The sequence below is a fragment of the Lemur catta genome, chromosome 8 (genome assembly GCF_020740605.2).
Source record: "Lemur catta isolate mLemCat1 chromosome 8, mLemCat1.pri, whole genome shotgun sequence".
Classification (NCBI taxonomy): Eukaryota; Metazoa; Chordata; class Mammalia; order Primates; family Lemuridae; genus Lemur; species Lemur catta.
In genome coordinates this window covers 42753973-42772059 of record NC_059135.1, presented here as the reverse complement: position 1 = coordinate 42772059, position 18087 = coordinate 42753973, and positions in this window count along the sequence as shown.

Genomic DNA, 18087 nt, shown 5'->3' with positions numbered 1-18087 from the left:
CTCAAAATAAACACCTTCTAATTACCTTCTGAATAAAAAATATATTTGTGCTAATGGATATATGTATATAAATATAAAGTTTTAATGCTGTGAGATATATGTGTATTTCAGAAATTCACGTGAAGTTACAGTGTATTTAAATATATTTTAATATTAACATTAAAGTATGTCATAATTCATTAACAAATTTATACTCTGTATAAATTCATAATTAGACTAACCATAGTTTGATGTAGTTTATGTTAGCAACCAAGAAAGAGAATATTTTTGTAATTAAATCATAAATTTTACCCATTATACCTGTACTTTGTCTTTATCCTTCAGAAGAATTCTAGCATCCTTAATTACATCCTGTATTATTTTTGTAAGATAGCTTTGTTTTATAGATTTATTGCTTATTTTAGAACAATATGAAAACACAAAGACATCATATTCACTTTATAAGCATAATTTTCTTCCATTGTTTTTTACGGTTATGTAGGGAACTGTAATTCTGTATTTCATATTTTATTTGAATATTGGCTACTACATTAATGTAACTGAAATTTTTAAAGGCTCACAACAGTTCATAACGAAGAAATTTTATTCAAACTTTCTGGTAGACCTGGAGATTTAGCACCAGATTTCCATCATCAAGGAAGACCTATTGCCCAACAGTGGAGAGAAAGATGAGCAGACAGTCTCCAGCTCTTAAATTCTTCAGAGCCTGCCTCAGCTGCAGAAATCTGGCCTCATTTATTTAATAACTTCACCAGAGTACAGTGAATGAGAGGGATGAGGCTGTGAGAATAGAAAAACCTGATCGTTTTGGTCCAACAGGATATTTTCTAATGGACAGTGCTTTCCTGAGAGCTCCATGACAGGTTGACCAAGGCTTTTTTTTGAGCCTGCATTACAGTTTGAGTCTTCCTCTATACAAAACCCATATTAGCAGCATCTCGGCATTATCTAGGACCAATTTAAATATGCATATTATTGGACTTATCCCAGAACAATTTAATCAAATATTCTAGAATAGAATATCATCAATTTCTGTTTTAACAAATCTTCTAGGTGATTCAATTAGATGCTGAAGTTTGAGAATTACTGGCCTACTCAATTCTTCTTCTTCTCCCTTGCCATTACAGGTGTTAACCCCTAGTAAATATCTTACATTCCAACTCTTTCTCAGGACCTGCTTGTGGGGATCCCAACCTGTGACAACCTTGTTGCACAATACCTACTTGAATGAAGGCTCTTAATATGAACCTGCAAATAAATATGTATAACATTTTTAAGAGTTCACAGAACTTTCTATGTGGTCAGGTGTTTGGTAACCTGAAAGCATTTCAACATTCTGTTAGCAGGAATTTACTTATGTTTAGTCTCTTGGCCAACTCCTTTACCAGTGAAGATTCCTCTCTCCTAGTGGTAGTCACTGATAAAAGATTAGAAGGTTGGAAGTGAGAAGGGCTTTCAGCTCCGTGGTTTAGTGACTTCTTTCTGATTAGGACAGATATGTCCAGAATTCAGCTTCTTTTGACATACCCAGCAACAGTGTGTCACTCCCTCTGGGGTATGTATAGCATTCCAGAAATGCACTGAGGAAATACAGTTTCAGAAACACCAAGTTGTTTCTACCTTTTCTCTGCAATGTTAGCACAATCAAACCATAGCTCTTCATCAGAGGTCTGAGCAGTTCTAAAGTAGTCGGGGCCAGTTTGATTTGGCCATTTTAAGGAAAAAAACGTGCTGAGGCTCCCAAGAAAGTACTGGGCACTTTTCCAAGGCTAAGTAGTTATCTTGGTACCTGTCTAGGCTATTATTTAATAATTTTGGTGAGCACTCTAAGCTAGCCCAATGTTTCTATTGTGTGGTGGAGAACTTGTATTTTTCCCTTAATCCACCCCATTCTCCAACTCCTATAATCTTTGCACCCATTCTTCTACAATATTTTCTGAGTAGGCAATGAGGGGACATTATATCTATGATCTTTATATTGACATATCTTATTGCAGTAGCTTGTGTATATAGCTCACATCTATAATATAGGCAACAATAACAAAAGCAAGTATTAATTATAATAATTATGTCAATTAATAAAACATAGCTCTAATGTGTAGGCAAAGAATACAACCATTCATAAAAAGATTTGAAGACTGTTAAGTTTTTCTATTATTTATCTGGGCACCTAAATGATTTAAAGCATCAGCAGCAATGTCTTTTCTTTATCTGGAATATATGTGCAACAGGTGGTTCCCACTAAGGCACAGGACCCATTCTGTGTTATAGTGAGTATATTTAGAGCTATTCTATTTTGTAAAACCACTTTTCTCATTTGAGTAGTTTCTTGGCTTAAGAGGTATATAGTAATTTTTGTGTGGGTTTGTGCTTTACTTGTGAATTGGGCCAGAGAAGTAATCTGGGTTGTAGCATTTAATGCTCCTGTTTTAGGAACTAGAATATATAGGGATCATTCCATTTTCAACAAGTCAAAGACCTGGTGAAATGATCTATGAGAGCCTTCATAGTATTGGAGAGAGTTTTATGAGCTCTCCTGGTTGGAAAGGCCACCTCATAATATACCTCCCAGTCCAATTGTGGGAAGTATGGCCACAAGTGTGTGCTGCACACACATCTAGCCTCCAAAAGGGGAGCATAAGCTCTAGCTCTTACAAAGCAGTTTCGTTTCTGTCTAGTCAGATGCTCATACTCAGATAGTGTGGATACATTCTAAATGGGTTAGCCTTCCTATCAACTGGGAGTATGTGGAGAAATTTGTACTATGATTATGTCTTTTTATGTATAGAGGGGCATTTTGGTATAACATCCCATGGTTAGCCATTATTTATGTTAATCTATCCCAAATTGATGTGTGTTGGCTTATGTAATGTTTATGTGTTGTCTCACCAATGTATCTTGATAAAACACAAAATCTCTGTATTTTAGGCCAGTTACCAAAAAGGCAAAGAAAAATCTTTTGTAGTGTGATTTTATTTTTCTTATTGGAAACTCATTTAGACAACTTGGAAATCAAACTTGATGAAAAGGGTACTTGAGTTAATTAGACACAGGAAAAGTGTCTAAGATCATGAGTATATAATATATTACAGAGAAATGTGAAAAAGAAAAACTAGTACCTTGAGTAAGGGAGAAAATGACCCAGTAACAGTATGAAAAGTTTTCTGATCACATTGAATAACTCAGACATATCAAGAAAATATGAATATAGAATTAAGTTATGCTCTAGGAAAACACTGTTTTTCTAAACCTTTAAGGTAAAGCATTTTAGTATCAAGCCATAACAACAGACCTAAAACCAGAGGGGAGAAAGTTACAGGAGCTGACAAAAAAGATTGAAGGAGATATTTATTATCCCTGTCTTTTCAAGGGGAGAAAAAGTTAAAAGGAGCAAGACGTAGTAAAAGTTGAACATCTGGGATATAAATTTGATAAATTTCAAAATAAGAACATTATAGAATTATAATCAAAATGTTTTGTAATTTTATTAAGAGTGAATCAATATTTTAAGAGAACTTTGTTGTTTTAACCAAATTTTTTCCTTTTTAACTGTAGCCAACTTGATCACATATAAAATTCTTTTATAATTTTTTAAAAAAACTTATCAAAACTTATATAGACCATCTATGATATGCTTGCACCATAGTTTTGGGTAAAACAGCTTTCATGGAGATTGATTTTAAAAAGACTCTTTTACCCTTTTTTTCCCTTTAGTTTCAAGTGAGTTCTCAATGTTCACAGTGTAGCTAGAGTGGCTGTTCCAAGTAATCTTGAATTTGTGATACCATAGACAGTGAGTTTTATCTCAACACCAGTAACTTAGCAATTGCAGTTTCAAAGTAGGCAGAAAAGAAAATAGAGAGATAGAGTGCTTAACAGACTCTATATTTTAACTCTATAGTGGCAGATGTAGTAGGAACAAAGACAACGAGAAAAATGTCAATAGTGAATGTAGGGTAGTTCACAAAACATAATGCAAATTAGGGTCACAGAACAACTGGCTCTGGTGTCCCAAAGCCACATAACACAAATAGGAACCTCTCTTGACAAAAGTAATACAAGAGGGTTAAGATCCAAAGTAGAGGTCTAACAAAGGGTTAAGAGTCACCAGGATGAAGGATAGGGTTTCAAAGTAAACAAGGAAAGTGCCTGAGGTTGTAGTGGAATAAGCATAAGCATGCATCCAGTTACTAGGAAAATCACAAAGCATACAACTAACAGAGGATGCATCCAGATGTTAGCCATTTTAGTGCAACAAATAGATTTGACAAAGAGAGACACACCCATACATTCTAGTCTGAGTGGTACAACAGGGTCTTAATTTGGGTGGTCCAGGTGAAGATTTCTCTTTGCCCCATGTTGGATGCCAGGGAAGATGATACAGGAAAGTAGACTCCAAAACTGGGGTCCAGCCTTCAGGCCAAGTGGGTTCTTGGCTTTGCACAAGAAAGAATTCAAGAACAAGTTGACAGAGTAAAGTAAAAGCAAGTTTATTAACCTACAGAATGGGAGAAAATATTCACAAGCTATACATCTGATAAAGGGCTAATACCAAGAATTCAAATAAATCAGCAAGAAAAAACAACCAATCCCATTAAAATGTGGGCAAAAGACATGAACAGAAGTTTTTCAAAAGAAGACAAATGGCCAACGAACATATTAAAAAATGCTTAACATCACTAATCATCAGGGAAATGCAAATCAAAATCACAGTGAAATGCCACCTTACCCCTGTCAGAATGGCGATTATTAAAAAGTCAACAGCAATAGATGCTGGTGTGAATACAGAGAAAGAACGCTATATACACTGTTGGTAGGACTGCAAATTGATACAACCTCTATGGAAAACAGTATGGAGATCCTCAAAGAAATAAATGTAGACTTAGCATTTGATCCAGCAATCCCACCATTGAGTATCCACCCAAAAGAAAAGAAGTTATTTTATCAAATAGACACCTGCATTTTAATGTTTACTGCAGCACAATTCACAATTGCAAAGATGTGGAAACAACCTAAGTGGCCATCAACTGATTACTTGATAAAGAAAATGTGGTATATATAACATATAATGGAGCACCACTCAGACATAAAAAGAAATAAAATAATGCCTTTTGCAGCAACTCGAATGGAACTGGAGACCATTATCCTAAGTGAAGTATCTCAGGAATGTAAAAACAAACACAACATGTACTCTCTAATAATTGGGAGCTAAATAATGGGCACAAAGAGATATAAAGGATATTGGAAACTAAGAAGCGGGGAGGTTGAGAGAGAGATTATGGGTTAAAATTCTGGTGATGGGCACACTGAAAACCCTGAGTTAAGCAATATGCGAGGTATCTATGGAACTAAACATTTTTACTCTCTTTATTTTGAAATTAAAAAGAAAAAAAAACTTCTGTTTTGGACATTCAGCTGCTATATCTTGAGGCATGCCTGTGGAGGAAGGTCTATGTGACTGAGTCTGCAAGTAGATCTTTCAAGGCTTTCCAGCAACTAGTGAGTGAATTTGTAAATTAATCCATTCCCAACTGAGCCTTAAAATGACTGCAGTCCTGGTCTACACTTTGATCGCAGTCTTATGAGAGACTCTGAGTAAAAAAATCTACCGAATTCTTCCCAGATTCTTGATCTACAGATACTATGTGATAATAAATGTTGCTTGTTTGTTTGCTGAGTCTTAGGGTAATTTACTGAGCAGCTGTAGGTGAGTCAGATAATTATGTCTGATCATTAACTCAAATTTATTTGTTTCTCAGGTACATATGAGAAAGAAATAGCAAATAGTGAGTATAACAATAAAATATCCACTAATATTTTTGAAAGTAATTTTAAAATTGAATAGCAGTACACATGTATACATAGTACCTTGGGCATGCAGATATTGCATTTATTTTGATTTTTAAGTACATTTTTCTTCCTTTTGCTATTGAGTTCTAATTTTAATCCTCACAGTCATAGAATATAGTCTGTTCGATTTGATTTCTTTGTGTGGATTGAAGCTTTTTTGGTGGAATAAATGATTGCTTTTTGATAATGCTTTATTGTGCTCCAGAATGTGTGCACTCCTTTTGTGAAGTGTAAATTATAATTTCAAATCTCATGCTTTTGTTATTAAAATTAAGAAGGAAGAACAGGAGGCAATAACCATGGAACTTCTCAGGTTTGAATCACGGTTCTAACAATTATTAAGTGTGATCTGAGAAAGTTATATAAAGTTATGTTATCTCTGCATTACATTTTAATTTTCTTATAGTATAAGCAAATTGCTTAGAACAATATCTGGTATAGATGCTATATAATGAATGTTATTATTATTCCTATAACTACTTTTTGTCTTCTTGGTTTATCAGTTTTTGAGGGTAGTGTTTTAAAATATCCAATCATTTATATTTATTTACATATTTCTCTATGTAATTCCATCAGTTATGACTTTATATGTTTTCAGATAAATATGATATACAATACTCATAATTGTATAACACTAAAATAAATCAATAGCACATTAGAAAAAGTGAGAAAAGTGAGAAGGTTCAGCAAAGTTAAAAAACTTGGGAAAAATTGAATTCATTATTCTATGAGTAATTTACTAAAAATTATTAGCAATAGCATTATACTATACCAGTAACAGCAAATACAGTGGAAAAATAAGATACCATGCACAACAACAGTATCTAATGATCAACCTAACAAACAAGAGATCTTTACAGAGAGAAAAAGTTTATACTCTAGTAAATAGTGTTAAAGGAGATTTAAAGAAATGGAGTATATATATCTTTGCAAATAGAATAAATTAACATAGTAAAGATATTAATTCTTTCTAAACTAGCTCATAAATTCAATGTAATTCCTGTCAGAATTGCAGCTAGATTACTTTTTATTACACCAGTTGTACTGAATTTTCATTTACAGGCAATAAAATTTGTCAATGGTAAAATTTGATGCAATTTGATAAATATTAACATATATAGTTGTATAAACATCACGTAATCAAGGTATTGAACACATTCATCACCCCAAAAAGTGCTCTTCTGATCTGTTGCAGTCAATACCTTCCCTCTCTGCCAGGACCCTGGCAACCACTGGTCTTTCTATCACTATAGATTTCTCTCTTTTATGATTCCAAATTCATGGAATCTTACATTATGTCACCTTTTGTGTTTGTGTGTGTGCGTGTATGGCTTCTTTCACTTAGCATAATGCTTTTGAGTATGTGTATCAATAATATATTCCTTTTATTGCTATGATTCCATTTTACTATATTTCACTATTTGTTTATCCATTCACCAGTTGAGTTACATTGGGTTTGTTTATAGCTTTTGGCTATTATGAAAAAAGCTGCTATGAACATTTACGTACGGTCTTAGGGGGAATATGTTTTAATTTCTAATGGGAAAATACTGATGAGTGAGATTGCTATGTAGTGTAAATATATGTTTCCCTTTATAAGGACCTGCCAAAATACCTAAGTCTCTGTATGATTTGGCATTTATACCAGCAATATATAAGAGTTTGTTAATCCACATCCTCATCAAAATTGGTATGGGTAGTCTTTTTTAATTGTAATCATTCTCAAATATGTGTAGTGACATCTCATTATGTTTTAACTTGTTTTCCTCCATTGACTAATGATATTGAATATCTTTCCACATACCTATTAATCATTCATTTATCTCCTTTGGTGAAGTATGTGCTCTAAATTTTTCCTAATTTTTTCTGGATTATGTTCATGTTACTATTGGGTTATAAGTGTTCTTTATACATTTTTATAGAAGTCATGAAGATAAGATTTTATATTCAATGTTTCCTCATATGAGTATTCAACTTATCTTTTTTTTTTCTTTGACTATAATTTCCCCACTTAATTTCCTTTGCAATACTAAACTGACCTTAAAAATATAGGTTTATTTCTGTACTCTATTGTGTGACACCAATCTATAAGTCTATACTTATATAATAATACACTAATTGCTTTACTATAGCTTGATGGTAAATCTTAAAACCAAGCAGCATATGTCCTTCAGTTTTACTCTTCTTTTTCAAAATAGTTTGGCTTCTTAATCCTTTGCATTTTTTTTATCATTTTTTAAACCAGCTTTTCCACTTCGAAGAAAAATTCCCACTGAGGTTTTGATTGGAATCTAGTGTTTGCAATGTTTTTATATGGTAGTTTGCAAATATCAATAGTATATAGAACAAAATAACTTAGCTTTCAAAGGTGGTTACCCTAGGAAAAAATAATTATTGATTAGACAATAATGTGGAGAACTATCTTAGCCAATTTTTTTTAATCAGTCAATATTTTTTCATTAAATACATAAATCGAGCAGTAATTATTCTTAAATATAAAAACTACAATATTGTATAAGTTTCTTTCTGTATCTATCTAAATGTATATCATTGAAATGTCTTTCTCACTATATTACAGGTGAAAATTAAAATGTTGGTACATATTAATAAGGCTTGCTAAAATAAACATAGTATAGACCTTTTTTAATGTTCTTAATATTCATTAATGTGACAGCAACACATTTTATTTATATATCATTATTTTTTATTATAAACATAATTAGCACTCATTCTTCTCAGATGCACCACTTAATGAGTTTGTTCGTACAATTCTCAAGAGAGAATAATATATAGTGCTGCATGAGTAAAAGATAAATTTCCTTTAACAGTTTGCCTCTATAATAGACTCAAAAGTGTGTATAATTCTTATAAACATATTTTAACTCTAAATTATAGCATACCAATTTAACAATACACAACAAAAATTTAATATAACCTTTTTTTTAGGTTTAAGTAAAAACAGATAATTATAAAAAGTCACAACGTACTTGTCATCTCTTTTGGTTCTCATTTATCAATACATCCTTAATGTGTATTTAATCACTAGATATTTGCACCTTTATTGGCTAGAATAATAGCAGGAAATCATGTAGAGTAGAACCTTAAAGAAGTATATTTAAGCATTCTGTTTTGGGGGGAGCAAAGGCTTTGAAGTATCTTAGTCTGGCACTGTTCCCACTAAACTAGCTGCAAAGGGCAGGCAGGAGTCCTCTGGGAATGGGAGGAGGTCAGTGTTAATAGGTATGCTAGGTTATCTGTTGGTCTCTCTCAATGATCATCCTGGGATAGGCAATTAGCTAATCATCTGTTGTAGCTGTAGTGTGTCTATACTGATCCATATAACTGAAACTCCAACCCCTTCTTACTATATACACTATACCTGACATTTATTGCCATCATTTCTCAGCTAGATCATCATAATAGATTCCTAACTGATCTTTTCTTGCATTCCTGCTGTCCATTCTCTACTCAGTAAGCCATAGTGAGCCTTCAAAATCATTATTTAGATCATCTCATTCTATTCAAAACTATTCAATGGCTCTCCATTACACTGAAAGCAAAAGACAAAGTTCTTGCAATGGCCTGTATGACTCTCCAAGATCTGTGATTCTCAATAATGTTGTGACCCTATTGCTTTTAAGACAGTTTTAAAGACCACAAGAATGAGCCAACACAACTATACAGTCTGATGTTTTCCTACTTACTTCTTGAAACTTTCAACCCCTGTAGACATATGATATATGCTTCCTCCCCTTCACACACAATGAGATTATTTAACCAGCTGCTTTCCTATCAAATATGGATTGTCACGTTTCTATTTGTTAGTGGAGGAATAGTCACATCCATCTAATAATACAAAAAGTCTCATACCGTAAATCCTGTCAGATGTAATACTCTGCTTCCAAGTATCAGAATAATTGTTACGATACTTTTGACTGCAAATGAGATTGATACATCCCAAACTAGTTCACTAGTTCTAATAAAAGAAAAGATAATGTCTATCATAGGAGATTTTGAATTGAAGACATATATTCAGGCCTGCCTCTTTTCCTTTTGACTTGATTCTTCTTCCTGCTGTGTTGGGCCTCCTCTGTGAGATTTATAAATGTGATTTCACCATTCAAACAGATGAGAGGATTTAATGTTTCACCCTCATAGTTTAGCAAGTTTAGAGGGTTACCCCCCTTCCCTTGTTTCTTAAGATCAATATTAGAAAGTATATATCATCAGAAATGTTTAGATTATACACCTAATTTTTGACAGAAACTGTTGAAGAGGAAAAGAGAAACCATAATTGGCCTGATCTAGGTCATTGTTCCCCAAAAACCTAGAGGTCTGGACTCCTGGAATGCCTTACCAGGGGGAGTCAATGTGTAAGAGAGTGATTCCCCAAAGGGAGAGATGCTACAGACTCCGGGCAAGCATGGATGGGAAAAGGAAAATTCTCTGATTTTCTTGCTTTTACATAGTATGCCTGCACTGCAGTGATAAGCTATGGAAACTGATAACATTTGTCACCTGGCAAATTCTGCATCTTTGAATATAAAAGTGTTTCTACCCTGAACAAGATTGCAACATTTTCATAAAAGAAATTAGCAACAGGGTCAGAATTGAAGTTTTGCTCTCAAGAAACTTTATGCAGAACCCTTATCAATGAGAAGTCCAAGGGTTACTGTGGTATTTCTGCAAATATAGTAAAGTGATTTAAAGCCATACATGGGTAAGGCCTCAAAAAGTTTAAATTTTGTGATACAGGTGGAGACAAACTGCTACAGCTATTGATAGAAAGATGAAAGTGTGTTGGAGCTAAGAACTTATAAACCAACAGTACTTTTCAAAATAAAAACAACCAATTATAACACATTACCAAAAAAAAGCCAAAAATAGTATTAACGTAACAAAAGGTACGTAAGAACTTTATGCGTAATTTTAAAACTCTATTAAAAAACATAAAAGTGTACCTATATAAATGCAGCCATATATCATGCTCATAGAGTGATAAAAAATCAATATTGTAAAGATTCCATTCTCTCCAAATAATATATAAATTGAACTCTATGCAAACCAGAATATAGTTACATGAAGAGTCCTAAAATTTATGTGGGAAAATAGATGCCTACAGTGAGTAAAGAAATGAAAAAGAACAAACATAAGAGCAACGAAGGAAAATGTACCCTAACAGATATTAAGCTATCTGAAGCCACTGCAATTAAAATAATGTAGAACTGGCCTAGACAAATAGACCAAATAGAGTTCAGAAATCAATATAAATGTATGTAGAGCTATCATCACAAATGAATATGAAAATAATATAATAAATTATTTTGGGAAATTTGACTCATGTTATTGAAACATAGAGTTTAACCATTATCACTAACTCACACCATATATGAAAATAAGGCCCATGTAGATTAAATACCCAGATATGACAAGCAAAACTACAAAGCCCAAGAAGATAAAGCTAAAGAAGATTTTATGTAGTGGGAAAGATTTTTTATATAGGGCCTCAAAACACACAAACTATAAAAATATTCAATTTGGCTACAAAATATAATGACAAATGCATATTCATTTAGCTATTATAACTTGGTCTAAACAATTTCCATATCCAATATAAATTCACCAATAATTATTAGGTAATTAATATGTTAAAATCTAAAAAGTACTACTGAGAATGCAAAAAGTAAATAAAATAAAAATCACTATTTTCAAGAAGTTGACATGTGCACTAAAAATGATTATAATATCAAGTAGAATTTGAGAGATATTTTAAAATAACTGCAAATTACTGGTCTTTTCTCTACATTGTATGTTTTAAAGCATAATTTGCTGTGTATATGTTATCTTGTCCCTATTTCAGAAAATTAAGCATAAAAGATAAATTCAAAAACTTTATGTGAGTTTTCATTTATAATACCAACCAAGCTTACTAATATGTTTGTAAAACTGTTTGAAAATATCTATTCATTTCTACTTAACTTTAAACTAATCTAAATACAAAATGTATTAAATGTTTGCAATAGCCTTTTGGCTAACAAACCTGTTGCTTTCAACATCATTATTAAAAGTGTATAGGCTTTTTCAACCCCAATAACTATATTAATATTATGCAAATTTTTACATAAACCATGTACCACGTGGACCACACCAGAGAAATTTCATTTAATATATTACAAAATGCTGTACTCTTTAATTAGGATGTTAACGCCAATAAATTAAATCATTTTAACCGCTACATCCCCAGTTAGTCCCAAAATTATTCATTGTAATGCTTAGATTTAATTAAACATTTTATAATCCTTTTTAACCTGGCAAAGATGTTCACTATTTTCCCATGTCTAGTTACTGGTAAAAACCTAATAAATTAGAATTACATTTATAATTTTTATATGCAGAAAAATTAGATGTTTTGAATATGTATTTTAGCTTATTTGGAAATAATCTGAAAATGAGATAAAGTTCTAACTAGGTAATATTTTAGCATCCAATCTATATTATATTCAAACATGAAATGGTACTGAGTGTTTAATGACCAAATTTTTCCAAAACACACAACATAATGTATCATATGCAGTAAATGTTTGGTAAATGTCTGCTTATTTTCTGTTGTCCTTTCTCTTAAGACAAAGATAATTTAAACTCATTTATGGAATATTGTAATAATCCCCTAATTGTAGTTCCTACAACCAATTTTTCTCCTTTAAATTCTCCCAGCATAGTGTTGCTTGGTTATTCCTTCAAAGCACTTCCAAATGATTTCTCTGTTCAAGAGTCATCAATTCTCCACTGCCTCTAGGAAAAATGTGTACATTCATTACCTTACTTAATGTTTTTCACACTCTTGCCCAAATAGGTTTTCAGCTATATTTTCTATTAATAATTTACAGAAAATTTGCATTTCAAGATTAAGAGTTTACTTAATGTTACATACTTATTTATAATTCACTCAAATCATTGAAGTCCTACTATGTGTCAGGTACCACTTTAGTACCTTTGCTCATCTAGTGCGTACATATGACATTCTCTAGTGATTCTAATTAGTATAATGTGATTAAGTATGAAATGTCTGATTTCAAATCAAAAATTTAGTTTATTATATCTCAGACAAGAAGCAGTACAATTAATCAACATATGTGCCTAAACTATTGATACAGTTTTGCCATCTTAGTAGCTTGACTCTCCATATTTGGCAGTGGCATTTTGCCATGAGATCTCAGTTCTCTCATTGGTCTTAGAAAAGTCATTAATTTTGAGTTTGTTTAGCTTGTTTCCTGTTATAAGGATAGGAGAGGCAACTTCCAAACTTTTCACATGTCAAACCTGAAACCACAAGTTCTTACTATTTGTACATTTATCATTTCTGTATTTTTCCCCTACACAAATTATAAATTTCATGAGACAAGGATTATATGTCTTCATCATTGTGGACCTAGTTGCTAGCACACTTTGTGGCATATGGTAGCTACTCAATAAATATTTTTGAATTAATGCAAATTTAATATTGCATTTAATAATTTTGGAAGTGTATATTCTCCATTGTTTATTACAACTCTGTAAAAAATATGGATATTTGGCTAAAATTACAGTTTTTATTTTTAAAAAATCCTAATTTCTTTTAGTAGGGAAGTTCTCCTCATGGGCTCTTTCCTAATTCTTCACTATGAAAATCCAATGAAGTAGGAGAACCCACACAAAAGTATGGGTCACCCTCAAGAGTATGGCCCCCAGGAGTTTATTATTCTTGCAATACTCCACACTCACCCTCCAGCAAATTATCAAATTTTCTGCCAGTTTATGGCTCCAGGTACACAGATCAAGCTAATGGAGTACTTTATTGAAGCATTAACTAACATTTTACTGCTATATATTTATAATGTAATTATAGAGCTTATAATTTCTGATATTTATAGAATACCTTTGTTTATATAAACAGCTCTATTAGTAGGTAAGCATTTCCAGTTCTATTTTATAGGTAATGAATGATGATTTAAGTGGTTAAATGGTTTTCTGAAGGCCACTCAACCAGTAAACGATAAAAATCTTGACTCAATCATGTCTTTTGAATTCAAAGGCTGTGCCCTTTCTATTACTAAACAATCTCCCTTTGAAATGAGTTTTTATTACCTAGTGGTCATAATCAAGGCACACATGCTCATTAACTGTTAATAATATAAATAGAAGTCAAAACACCCAATTGACTACTGAATTAGCTCTTTTTTCCTTCTTCGCTAAGAAAAGTAGCTTGAGCATGCTTCCAAATGTTCAGATTTCGGTCCTATTCCAGATATCAAAACATGCCTGCTGGAGAAATAGCTCTGTCTCCTATCTGTAAAATTTTGCTTCTCATCTCAAATAGCATTCACCTAAATCTGGTGCTATGATACATGTGGTGTTTATGTCCTGCAAAAATTCGTATGTTGAAATCCTTACCCCTAAAATGATGGTATTAGAAGGTGGGCCTTTGAAAGGTGATTACATCTTGGATACAGAGCCCTCATGAATGGGATTAGTACCCTAACAAAAGAGACCCAAGAAAGACCCCTGACCCTTTTTGCCATCTGAGCTTAGAGTCAGAAGAAGGCTATTTATCAGAAAGTGGCCCTCACCAGACACTGAATCTGCTGGTGTCTTGATTTTGGATGTCCAAGCCTCTAGAACCATGGGAAATAACTTTCTGCTTTTTATAAGCTACCCAGTCTGTGGTCTGTTGCTGTAGATGCCCAAACAGACTAAGATATATGGTGAGGTAAAGCAACATTCACTATTTCTTTTTCTTGTTGCAAAAGTTTTATTTTCTATAAGGAGAAAAATCCAAAGTGGAACATTCCCTAAAATGAACCCCAGATTATAAGAAGACATAGTGTGCCTCAGACACCTTGCAACAATCTCTTAGATCCAATTATTTTCACAAAGTTTTCCTTCTGACCATATAGTTTATACTACTCTGTCACAAATAATGTCACGCTCATGGTAGAATGAGTTTCCTTCAAGGTGTTCTCAACCCCTGACTCACTCTTGCAAATAGTTACTTTTTCTCTCAGGGCTAAGAAAATACTTAAGAGTAACCTAAAATGCTTTCAGCCCAAACAAATCAAAGATAAGCCTATTACTGAGGCCCTCAAGTTCTCCTCCACATTTACCTGCTATGTGGTAAGTTTCTCAATAATCTAGATCACTTTGTAATTCTAATTGTTATATCCTCCCCTCTTCCCAGCATTCTCAGGGTATCTAAGTGCAGATATTTATTAGAGGAAGCTTATAGAGTGAGAGGAGTTAATTGGAGTAATTTCTTCTAAGCCATTCCCTGATGCCCACCACAACTGTGAGAAAAATATTTCCAATTTTGAACATTCGTTTATCTTTATACCCAGGATTTCAATAGAAGCCTTGAAAAGTCTTTGAGATTATGCCATATATAGACACTGGCATCAGCCTAGGGATGTCTATTTCTTCTTAATAATTCAATCCTTTTTTTGATATGTACAATATGCTAAGTAAGGTATTGAGAATATAATTCTGTGCAAAATAAAACAGCTCATTTATCTATGGATTTTAGAGTCAAGTGTGGTGGTTAGACAAGCAATTACACAAATAAAAAAACAGAATCATGATAATTGCCATGAAATATTGGTCTAAGGATAGGTTAGCTCATAAAATAGAACCTTCAGAAGAGGTTTTCTTAAAGATGTGATATTGAATTGTGTTTGGAAGAATAATATTAACAGAATGATGAAAATGCTTTGGGTAGAGAAAACAATGTAGACAAAGGCCCTCTGGAAAAAATTATGACATTCAAAAGAATGAAAAAAGTCTGCATAACTGCCACAGAGACGGAGAACATGATGAATGTTGTGATAAACTTTTGACATGCCTTCCCAGTTCGGTTTCTCTGTTGTCTATTGCATCTGCTCTTTGTGGCTTCCCTTTCTTTTTTCTTTTCCTTTTTTTTTTTTTTTCCTGCTATCCTGGTCCTTTTAGTCTTTTTATTTTCTCTACAAAATGGTAAACGTTTAAAACCCATCATTAGATAATAAGTAAAGTTATTAGGCTTTCAAGAAATATAACAGCAAGTAAAAAATATATATGAAATAAAACACTGTCTCACATAATTTCTTTTGTATTAAATAGTTCAAACTTTTAACTAACATAAATATTTAGGTTACCACAATACTTATTTAAAAATCATGATGATTCTGAAAATGTGACAAGAATCTTCTTGAAGTAATTTTCATAGTCTACAATTAATGTATATGCATTTAATAAAGATTAAATGGATTCAAAGTTTAAAATAGCTAATAGCTAATAATCATGTTTTTACCCCACTCTCCTCATTGAGGCTCATTAGTGAGAGAGAGCACAAGAATGAGAGAAAAGAGAGAGTTAATAAATGAATAACTGTTGAATAGAAGGTATTTTGAAATCAATTGTTAAAAATACCAGAACTGGATATATAAATACATTTACAGATCTCATGCAGAGTGTAGAATTGTCTAAGAGAAATTGGCATAGTTGTAAAGCATCCAAACAACAAAACCTTATAGAAAACTGTAAGTTCTAGGTATATAGACATGTTGCAAGAGAGAACTGAAGTGTCTCATAGAATTGTCATTCTATGTGGCATCATAGCTAGGAAGGAAGAGTAAGGTACAATATGAGCTTCTTAGTTTTTTCATACCTAGTTGTATTAACTAGAAATCTGGGCTGGAAATTTGGTGAAGAGGAGAAAAGAAGGTGAGTAGGAAGCAGTTCTGTAGCCACTGACCCAAGTCAGTTGAATCTATAAACATAAATTTCTACTCAGAATTGTGAGAACAATAAAAACTCCTTAAACAAAAAGGGGACACCAAAACCTGAGGGGAAATACAGTACCCAGGGAAGAGGACTCAGTAGATGCAGTGAGAAATTATCCTCATAGATTACAATCTAATTAAAACTTTCAGATGATTCATATCATTCTCTCCAACTTTCCACACAAATTCTTGACCTAAAATTAAACAGAGCTTTAAAAAGTTGTCAGTAATATGAATAAAGTAGCAGCTTTGCTTTAAAATTTCCCATTCAAAATAGTGATATGTTTCTTATTAGCATGTAGGACAGCAGTTAACAGCAGCAATCACACATGCATGCACAAAAATCTCAGGAAAAAAAAAATGGGAAAAAAAAGACACTCAAACTGGAGCCTAGAACTTGCTAAGAGGAAATCCTAAATACTAACCGCTAACAAAGACAACAGAGAACTTTGGAGTCATCAAGAAGTAGCAATGGGAGTGAGAGAGTAGAATAGGGAAAGACAATGAGGTACTGAATTGTAGATCTCCAGAATCAGAAGCAAACGTGTGCTTGGACTTTGCGTGGCATTTGCACAGATGTAAGCACATGTGAAGGTGTAGAGAGAAGCTATATAAATAGTTCAGTGACACAAAGGTGACAGATTTAATAAAGTCTCTAAAAGAAAGGGAGATACTTTACCAGACATGGGCTAGGAATTCTGGTAACAATAGTCAGTGAAAGATCTGAAGAGCCCTGGAAGCTCCCCGGAACATGACTAGGTTCAGAATGTCAGAAGAAGCTTGGCTCCTAGAGATACCATATTTAAGGGGAATAGTTCCTGGTAGGAACTTACTTGCCTTTTTCCCACATGCAAAAACTTGGTCCAGGAAAATTGAACTTACAAACTTTTAAGTAAGAAACTGTCAAAACTCAGTTTCCCAAGAAAAAAAAAACTGAGAAACACAGAAAAAGAAGAAATATAGAAAAAAGTGTAAGGAATACATAGGATATGGCGGGAAGATGCAACATAAAGTATAATTGAAGTGCTTAAAAGGAGGGGAGAGAGAGAGAATCGGGCAGAAGAAATACTGGAAGGATTTATCATTAAGAATTTTTAATACTAATAAAAGACTTCAATCTATATATTCTTAAGTACTGGGAACACCAAACAGAAAAAAAAACATGTCAAATACCATAGCTAAGTCATCATAGTAAAATTGCTAAAGCAAAAAGAAAGAAAAATGTTTTAAAGCATCAGGAATATAAAGATACAGTCAGTTCTTCTATAGTGAGACATATGTGTTTCTATATATAGCCATGCTATGCAAAACCACACAATAAATTTACAGGGTTTATGGGTAAAGGAAGTTACAGGCACAACACTGAAAATCTTTGTCAGTGATCAAGATGGGATTCTATAAAAACTATAGCATAGTTTTACACGTTAGATGGTTAAGACATGCACTA